Source organism: Sinocyclocheilus rhinocerous, unplaced genomic scaffold (assembly GCF_001515625.1).
Source record: "Sinocyclocheilus rhinocerous isolate Xijiao unplaced genomic scaffold, SAMN03320098_v1.1 scaffold2347, whole genome shotgun sequence".
In the NCBI taxonomy this organism is placed as follows: Eukaryota; Metazoa; Chordata; class Actinopteri; order Cypriniformes; family Cyprinidae; genus Sinocyclocheilus; species Sinocyclocheilus rhinocerous.
This window is the reverse complement of record NW_015638980.1, coordinates 140247-150098: the sequence shown is the minus strand read 5'-3', so window position 1 is coordinate 150098 and position 9852 is coordinate 140247. Positions and strand designations below refer to the sequence as shown.

At 35.1% G+C, this 9852-nt stretch overlaps 1 protein-coding gene and 1 long non-coding RNA gene across 2 annotated transcripts in view; one reads left to right on the top strand and one right to left on the bottom strand.

Moving 5' to 3' along the window:
* Positions 1–6510, top strand: part of LOC107750762 (uncharacterized) — a 15547-nt gene extending 9037 nt beyond the window's left edge. Inside the window, exons 2-3 of the long non-coding RNA XR_001641176.1 lie at positions 1241–1243; positions 6438–6510. This is a non-coding gene — a long non-coding RNA (uncharacterized LOC107750762). The remainder of the gene's footprint in view (positions 1–1240; positions 1244–6437) is intronic.
* The window catches only part of cabp7a (calcium binding protein 7a), a 37042-nt gene that overhangs the window by 25811 nt on the left and 1379 nt on the right, over positions 1–9852 (bottom strand). The gene's annotated exons all lie outside the window — the stretch shown is intronic.

Below are 9852 nucleotides of genomic sequence, written 5' to 3'. Positions count from 1 at the left end.
TCATATGAAAACGGCGGCAGACTTCGATCGGCTCCTCCCCGTCTTTCAGCGCGTTCTTTTTCAATCCGCAGACCGCAGCGCGGTCAAGCGTCTTGTTTTGAGGTTGGGTATGATAATGGATTAATGGTATAGGTCAGTGTCAGGTTTTGTATTTGGTTGGGCATGCAGCAAAAAAAACGTTAAAAAGTGCAGCAAACACAGATCCACACATGTGCAGTGAGAGTCTAGTCAGAAGATCTCGATATATTGTAGTCTAAAAACGCAATTTATTTTCTTTCATGATTTTCTTTCAAAACAAAATGGCATCCCATTTAAAAAAATAGGTATTTGGAGCACCATTTTGGAAAGCTGCTGAAGCAGAACCCTCTCCGAGTTCTCACCAGTGGATATGTTGGTAATTGAAAATCAGAGTGTGTGTAAATTTCCCCTCCTGTCCACATGCCACGAAACAAGCTGCCCTCACAGAGAAACGCATGAGCCGTTTTAAATGCACCACAGCTGCTTTATCTACACAGATTTTTTTGAGCAAGTACATAATTGTTAGACACTTGTTTGGTTACTTTTTATTATGCTATTATATTATTGTTCCAAATTGTGGGATATCAGTATTTAACTGACAAAACAAACACACACACACAGAGAAATGTCACATGTAGGTCATCTAAAACTATCAGTCAAATAAAAGCATAAACACTGATAATTGCATGGCTCTCTGGAGTGCTTTATTCTGATTGGTCAATCATGACATTCTAAAGTCAGATTATTGCATAATGAAATGAATTAAACTCAAAATTAATATTTCTGTCTCTTTAATAAGCAGGATACTACAATTAGTCAACCACTATTGCAAAATGAACCCTTTTAGGCTAATGCTTGATCACCCCATTGGGGTTTATTTTCTGATAATGACAGAATGACTGTGCATTATCTTTACATATTTGTCTAAAAGTGTACATATTTTATGATTTTACTGAAACACTTCTGATGAAATCATAATCAAATGACATATCTTTAATTTGTATTTCTTTCAATGGGAAAAACATATCGCTCAATAAATCGTTTAAAACATTTAACAGAATGTGAAGAAATGCAGATAAAATTCATTTGGGTATAAAAAAGACATTTTCTTTCCACATCAAAGTCACTTTAAAGCCATTAGTTCACTCAGCGGCCATATTCATGACACGCAATTATATTACAGTGACATTTTATGTAATAAAATCTGCTAACAATTGTATAGTAAGTGGTGATTGGCTCTTTTAACTGTAAGGCGGGACTACAGCTGCAATATTGAATGCTATTATATATCAATGAAATATAACACTCTCTCTTTCTCTCTCTCTCTATAGTTCATGCACAAAAAAAGGATATATTTCATGTAGATTCACAACAAATCAAGCAAGTGTTCTGTAAACTTAGCCAGAGGATTTAATTTGACTTTAACTCTCCGAATCCCTAATGCACCTCTATGGGAAAAACAAGGGCATTTTTTCATTTCTAACACTCAAAATATTTTCTGCCTCCTCTTTTGTTGTGTCCTCAAGCTATTGTATTTCTCAACAATTGAAAAATGTCTCTTGCTCCGCAAACAAATCAGATCACAAAAGGGAGATGAAAAATGAAGTTATTCTGCGTTTGCATCAAATGAAAGATCCAAACAGAAGATAAGCCATTGTCCGTCTGCTTCCTCTCATTTACCAGCCTGCAAAACGGGCAACTGTGTGGAAGGAGAAATGGGATGGAGGGAAAAGCAGACCTTGGCTGGTGGAGGGTTTGCTTGCTCTTCTGTTCATCTCTCAGTGAGATACGTTCAAGTGAATCACTTCTCTGTTTTGTGTGTGTATTTCTAAACCAGACTACCTGCATTTTGATCTTTCTTTACTTGCACTCCGACAGGAAACGGATTTGCACCTTCTGGACTGTGTGCTAAAACCGTGTCACCCAAACCGTGATTTTACTTCTACGGTGGCCATTACATGCATAGAGAGAGAGAGAAGTATAACAGAATGAATGTGTTTTATTCCAGTCAGAACATTTATCAATGTGGTCTAATGCAATTAGAAAATGCTGGGCTTCCCGAATCATTAAATAGGATGTTAGTAGCGGATAAGTATTACTTAATATCCAGGGCACGTTTCCAATTACGCATTACTGAGTTACCTAAGTAATACATACAAGAATTCATAAAATGACCACTTGTAAATCCATTATCTGCAACTTAAAAGGATCTTTACACTTGCTTTCAAAGTTTAAGAGAGACAAATGGCACAAAATAAACTATATGAAAAAAAAATAAAAATTTATACTCCGCAGGCAGAATATGCCCGAAAGGAATAGTTCACCCAAAAAAGAAAATTTGCTGAATTTTTTTTCCCCAGGACATCCATGATGTAGACGAGTTTGTTTCTTCCAGATTTGGAGAAATTTAGCATTACATCTCTTGCTCACCAATGGATCCTCTGCAGTGAATGGGTGCCGTCAGAATGAGAGTCCAAACAGCTGATAAAAACATCACGATAATCCACACCACTCCAGTCCATCAATTAATGTCTTGTTTCTTACAAACACGTAGCTTTTCTGTTCACAAATCCATCTTTAAAGCATTTTAGCTTTAACGAGCCACTTCTGAACAAAATAAAAGTCCATAATCCATAATAATGCTTCCTCGTGTGAAAAAGTCCATCACCTGTTGTCCTCTCATATCATAATCCACCAACACATTTGTTTCGAACTGTTGAGGACTGATTGTAAACAGTGCTTGATGACAAACATGCAGCTTTTAAGATGTTAATTAATGGACTGGAGTGGAGTGTTGTGGATTACTTGTGGATTATTGTGATGTTTTTATCAGCTGTTTGGACTCTCATTCTGACGGCACCCATTCACTGCATTCACTGATCCATTGATGAGCAAGGGATGTGATACTGAATTTCTCCAAATCTGTTCTGATGAAGAAACAAATGCATCTACATCATGGATGGCCTGTACATTTGACATTTTCAGCAAATTTTCATTTTGGGTGAACTACTCATTGTATTTAAATGACTGGCATACCCTATTGTCTTTATGATGGTTTAGTAAAAATTAGCAATAGAGGGATGATATATTCTTAATAATAATATTCCTTTCACAAGCACTATGAGACAAAAACATGCAGACCCATAAATAGGTCACATAAATGTTATTACAAACAGTCCGTGTGCTAAATGAGCATATATTGTACAGTATGTATATATTGAGTTAAAGTTTAATAGTGCAGCTTTAAAATCTTTAAAAAGCTAATGCATCTTAATTTTCGAAAATGTTGTCACAACTTTTATTTCAATGGAAGTTTACTTCCATTTACGGTGGGACTGAATGCAATACCGGATTTATGTAAGTCCAGACAGACTCAAGACACATTGGAAAATGATGAGAGTTAATTTTTAATGTAGGCCTGACATCATTTGTTCAAGATCATTTAATTTAGCACTCTACTAAATTAAAATAAGCCTTATTCTTTATTTATGCCAGAAAGAAAAATCAATAACCAATGTTTGGTAAAAAGCCAAAAAAAAAAAAAAACGTATTCAGATGTCCTTGACATTTTGATTGCATCTAGGGGCATAACTAAATTAATTTAAAATCATACAAAAAGATTAGAACAAATCAGTTCAAAGAAAACGCTTAATTTAATTGGGAAAGTTTTCCTCAATTTAATTAAGGGTTATTGAGCATTTTATATTTTGACTGAGTTTCTGGACAGACAAAATGGTTTAAATCATTCTAGAAACCATTTTAAAGCTATTGTGTTTTTATAGCATTATTTCTACGCATAGCCACATCTGTAACACTTACATGGTTTTCCAAGTATGCAAATTAATCAGAACTAGTATTAATCAAAGGATAAGTAGTTCTCATTAGTGAGAATGATGTTAGTTACCATTATGAGCCATTTTTATGAGCAGAAACCAATTTCCTTTACTGTTATGGTAGTAGATCACTGGGAAATTGGTTGAATTTTCCCCAGTACTGAAACCATCTGTCAGATTATTCAGTTGGTTACGCTGCTCTCAGCCAAATCAGACAGATCTGCTTCCATCAGTAGATGTCACATCAGTACAATACATTCCCTCTAAGATACCGAATTCAGAAACTTCAAAGTTGACACCATTTCCAATGCCTTGATATATGAGCAACACAAAAAATAAAACACTGAACAGAGAAATAGAGAAATATATGCTATATGAAAATATAATAAAGCAATATAACTTTGCCAAGATAACAGACTTAGTGTTGAAATATTTTTTATTTGTCGATCTAAATATTTATTAATAACTACGATACTGTTCAAAAGTGTAGGGTCAGTGAGATTTTAAAATGTTTTTAAGTCTATGCTCACCAAGGCTGCATGTATTTGATAGTCAGGCTGAGCACTTACTTTAGAGGACGCATGAATGTGTAAATAGGAAGTTTAAAGATTTGATTAAAAAAAAAAAAAAGTAAAAAAAAAAAAAAGAAAAGAAAAAGTAATATTGTATAATATTATTGAAACTTAAAATAACTAAATATATTTTAATATATTTTAAAATGTAATTTATCCCTATGATGCAAAGCTGAATTTTCATTCAGTCTTTCTGTGTCACATGATCCTTCTAATATCCTGATTTTGTGTTTAAGAAACATTTCTTATTATTATTGATGTTGAAAACAGTTGTGCTACTTAACATTTTTGTGGAAACCATGATATATTTTTTTCAGGATTCTTAATAGCATTTAGAACAGCATTTATTTGAAATATAATGTTTTTGTTCCATTATGAATGTAAAATAGAAACCTTTTGTAACATTACAAATGCATTTAATGCCACATTGCATTTGCTTTTGACCAATTTAATGCATCTAAAAGTATAATTTTTTTTTTTTCTTTAAATTTGTTGAAGTCGTTATTCACTAATAATCTTTCCCATCCCAAATAGCGATCTCTGTTCTGATTGGCTAACCCTCTGCATACTGACGTAGTTCACATTGTCCGTCACAGCGGTGTGTGAAGCTACTGAATACCAAGTAGTCCTTGTGATGTCACAGATACTGTGATGATTTCTGAAAAACATGTTTTTGCAGCCTAGTTTCCATTAATGCTCTTGGTGGACTTAAGAAGAAGCTTCACGTTAGAGTATAAGAAGAGCAAAATAAATACTGTTTTCTATGATAAGCCCTCTTTAGTTTTTGACTGAGACGAAGAAGCTTTAACAGCTTTTTGCTCCCTGAGGCTGAATATGACTCTGTGTGTAAAACATCAGTACAACAGTCCGCCATGTGCTGTCAGCATGGCCTTGATCAAGAGGGGCTGGCGTGCTCTCAGATGCGGAAAATGGCACCCTTACCATCCCTGTGACAATAGGCTTTGAGATTGCTTTCTGAAATCCATCCACAGCACCAAATTTAATCACAGCTTTACTTGCTTTCGTCACCACTGCCAACCTCTTTTAATGAAATTCCAAACAAGCTTGATGTCTGATTGTCATGCAATGCCACAGAAAGACCATGTGGCGCATGACGTCGGATGCGGTTAACAGCTAAGGTAATTCCCGGCGCACGGAGGACCATGCACATTATAGCTGAATTTCACTCTCACAAAGCTGTGCGGCTGCTGGTTTGTACTGAATGTGCATTCAGTGAAAGCCTTAACCGTAATGGAGGTTTATTCAGTTCATGTGAATCATTTGGGTCACTGGTTCATAGTGAATAAAGTCCAACGGAAAAGAGGCTTTCTGCTTCTTGTGAATCATGATGGGTAAAAGAAGTACGTATCTTTTAAATAAAAACAAACTCTGAACGCCAAATGTGAGTGTTATAGAAAATTCTGGCCAGTCTTTTTAATGACAAAAACACATTATAAAAGTGACTTTTGCACCACCCTTTAAAGTTGTCTAAATGAAGTTCTTAGCAATGCATGAAAATTACGTTTTGATATATTTACGGTAGGAAATTTACAAAATACTTTTGTGGAACATGATCTTTACTTAATATCCTAATGATTTTTGGCATAAAAGAAAAATCGATAATTTTGACCCATACAATGTATTTTTGGCTATTGCTACAAATATACCCCAGCGACTTAAGACTGGTTTTGTGGTCCGGGGTCACATATTTGCATGAGAAACAAACTGAAATGTAAGCTGTTATCCATTGAAAATCTTGCTATTTGTCCTTGTGAGGGAAGTAATAATGAATTTGTATATGAAATTTGCATACAAATATTTTCATGAACAATTCAAGATTGATCAGTAACTTTAGTACTAAAATGTATGAAAAAATGTAGGAACCACTACAACCACACATAATTAAAAATCACATACTCTGGCTGGCCTTATAAATGTGTTAAAGGAATAGTTCACCCAAAAATGAAAATGTGAAAAAGCTGTGTATATGTAATAAACAAGTCTATAATCAAAGCGTTTTAACTTTAAACCGTCGCTTCTGGCCAAAATACAAGTCCATCATACATAACTCTTTGTCCAGTGAAAAAATCAATCCCGTTGTCCTCTTACGTCAAAATACCTGACATATTTGTTTAGAACTCTTTTGGACTGTTTTTACTTGTAAACTGTGCTTGATCTGTGCATAATTCTCTCCTGATTCAGACTAGACAACCTTTTCACTGGAGAGAGCAATATTATGGTTGTAGCTTGTATTTTAGCAGGAAGCATGTTTGTGGTTTAAAGTTAAAAACGTCTTGATAATGGATTTGTTTCTTAAAAACATGCAGTTTTTCACTTCACAAGACATTAACTGATGGACCGGAGTGGTGTGGATTACTTGTGGATTATTGTGATGTTTTTTATCAGCTGTTTGGACTCTCATTCTGACGGCACCTATTCACTGCAGAGGATCCATTGGAGAGCAAGTGGTGTAATGCTAAATTTCCCCACATCTTTTTAGATGAAGAAACAAACTGATCTACATCTTGGATGGCCTGAGGGTGAGTACATTCATAGCAAATTTTTATTTTTAGGAGAACTATTCCCTAGATGAAATGAGATTAGATTAAATTTTATACATAGATTCTTTCATCAAATTATCCGAATACATTAACATTAAAACAAAGTTAAGAACAAATTCATGTTAGGAGGAAATTTTTCATAAAAAGATCTCCTGTGTGTAAATATGTTAAATATGTAGTGAGATTCGATGTCTGATTTGTGAAAAAAATTTTCTAATCAGATATTTTCAATGAATCAATTGAACCAGTTCACTAAAGATTCATTCACTAATCCGACTCATTCGATTCTTGTGTTCAACTCACTGACTTGATTCAGTCACAGTGGTTAACAGCCCACTGGAACTGAGGATTATCAGTAAATAATGCCTTACATAGCAGTTTGTTCTTCACACAAAGCCTCAAAAGACTTGAAATACAGCACACAAGTCATCTAAATTAATTGGAAAGCTTAACAGGCTCCATTCTCAATTCATCTTAGTTTTCCAAAAAACAAAAAAATGGCTTGGAATGACTAAATTATGTCAGAATTTTCATTTTTGTGTGAACTAATCCTTTAAAGGATGTTATCAGCAGGTTAACCAGTATGTGTGAGCATACAGTCAGGAGATAATGTCTTTTGGATGAACCAGACTTTAAGCAATCTTCAACTGAGAATAAAAATGAATTCCTCAAGCTTTAGCTGAGGCTCTTATCCTCATTCTTCATTTTGAATAAGGACGGGTTTATGATGAAATATTGCTAACTAAAATAAAGATGCACGGATCTAGCTCACAAATTACATCTCAGTTTCTGCCCCCAGCGTGTCATACGAGTTCAAAGCAAAATATAAAAATCTGGCTCAAACTCAAGATTCACAAATAAACAACTATATATCCTAAGGACGAGATTGAACATGGCCTACTTCATCAGTGTGAGGCAAATGCACCAACAACTTGGTCAATGAGCTACATTTATATTTGCTGAGCAAATCTGTGTAAAAGCAAAACTGTTATGGGGATGAAGCCCAGTGCTTTGTCTCTTCATATTTACTGTCTATTTTCCATCTCTATGGAAATGCAACACAAACTACAATATAGCCTATGTTCTAGGATGACCACATGTGGCACAGTTTTTCTTTGCGAACATGCAGGCACATAGATTGACTGTCACATTCTCACGTGGCTATTTGTGTATGTACAGAATGCACACAATCACGTACTACAGGGAACATCCATATGTGACCTCTCATCTTTTGCATTTGTCTCTTTATCGCATTTTAGCTTGTGTTAGTTCAGACCAGCAGGTTTTCAAGGGTTAAGAGCATGACAAGCAGCCCAGAGATTTTGGGTTATAGGATTTTTATTCAACTAAATGTACTGATAGAAAACATCCCTTGATGAATGGAATTGCGATGAGGTCCTGAGATGCTTAATTAAACCTGAATCTCAAAAGATTGATCTGGAAAGACACTTTGAACTGAGCTGACAATCACACCAGTCAGACGTCAATATTCAAGGTTTAATGGAAAAACTCATCTGAATGAATGCGTTTGATGGCACAGTTTGAAATTCACAATTACAGACCGCTACATTACAAATATTTATATTTTTGCAATTACATAAACTGATTTCAAATTTTGTGAACATGCATTGACGTTAAATGAAAAAGCATGGGATTTTGAAGCAATCTGAGCTGATTATAGTTTGCATTTCACATGTAACCTACCTAAAGCATTGCACGGTGGTGAAAAAAACTGTATTTTCTTTTCTTTTCTTAATAAAAAGCCATTTATTTCCCTGTATTGAACATGCTATGTCTAGTTCAAATTACACTTTACTCATTTTATTTAAGTGGGTACTTAAGGTAAACCAGTGATTTTTAACCCTGAACTTGGAACATGTAGCCTAAAAGCATTGCACAGTAGAAAAAAAAACATTTTATTTTCAAAATAAAAAGCCATTTATTTTGCTGGTATTGAACGTGTAGACTACAATGCGTCTAGTTCAAATGACATGTTAATGATTTTATTTAATTGGATATTTATCAAGGTAAACCAGTTGATTTCCTTGGTCCACAGCACTGCACATTTTGGATTTGTCTCTATCTGACGCACCAGTTCAGGTCTTGGTGCCACTACTAATGAGCTGATGATATAAACCAAGTGTGTTAATTAAGGGAGACATCCAAACTGTGCAATTCAGGGATATTCCATGACCATTATTGGGGAACACTGGGGTAAACTGTAGCATATGTATAAATCAACCAGCCAATTCATTTGCATATTGTATAGTGCAATATGTTTCAGATTCTAAAAAATTAAAAGTGTTGGTTTTATGCTTAGAATGACATGGTATCAACAAATTTGTGTTTTTCACTGTGTTCATCACTCCAAATGAGAGGTCCTCATTAGTGCTGCATACCATGATCAGGTCTTTTTGCTGGCTTATGTGAGTAGCATTTTTACAGTCTTTTACCGTTAAATTCACGGTCATTTTTTACAGTGTACTCTCCTTAAATCACACATTATTTTAATCAGAAAAGCCAATTATACTGTAGGTATCAAATGTGGAATATAATGTGACTACTTCTGTTTTTATACTAATTATATCCAGTTGGATACTCATCAGCAGAGGCGGACTTAACCATTAGGCAAAGGTAGGCGACCGCCTTGGGCCCCCAAAAGCAAAGGGCCCCCTAAAATGCTTTTTATATGCGAGATGCGCGTTCAGTGCGGAAGCGCAACTGGTTGCTCTGGTGTTCATTACCACGACAACCGTCTGTGCGTCCGCGTTGAACGTGCTTCTTAGCAAAAGTAGGGCGATGTAGAAAATGGGGACGGAATCCCGGAATCTATTCATAAAAACGGAATTTACTGTGTAACGCGGAATG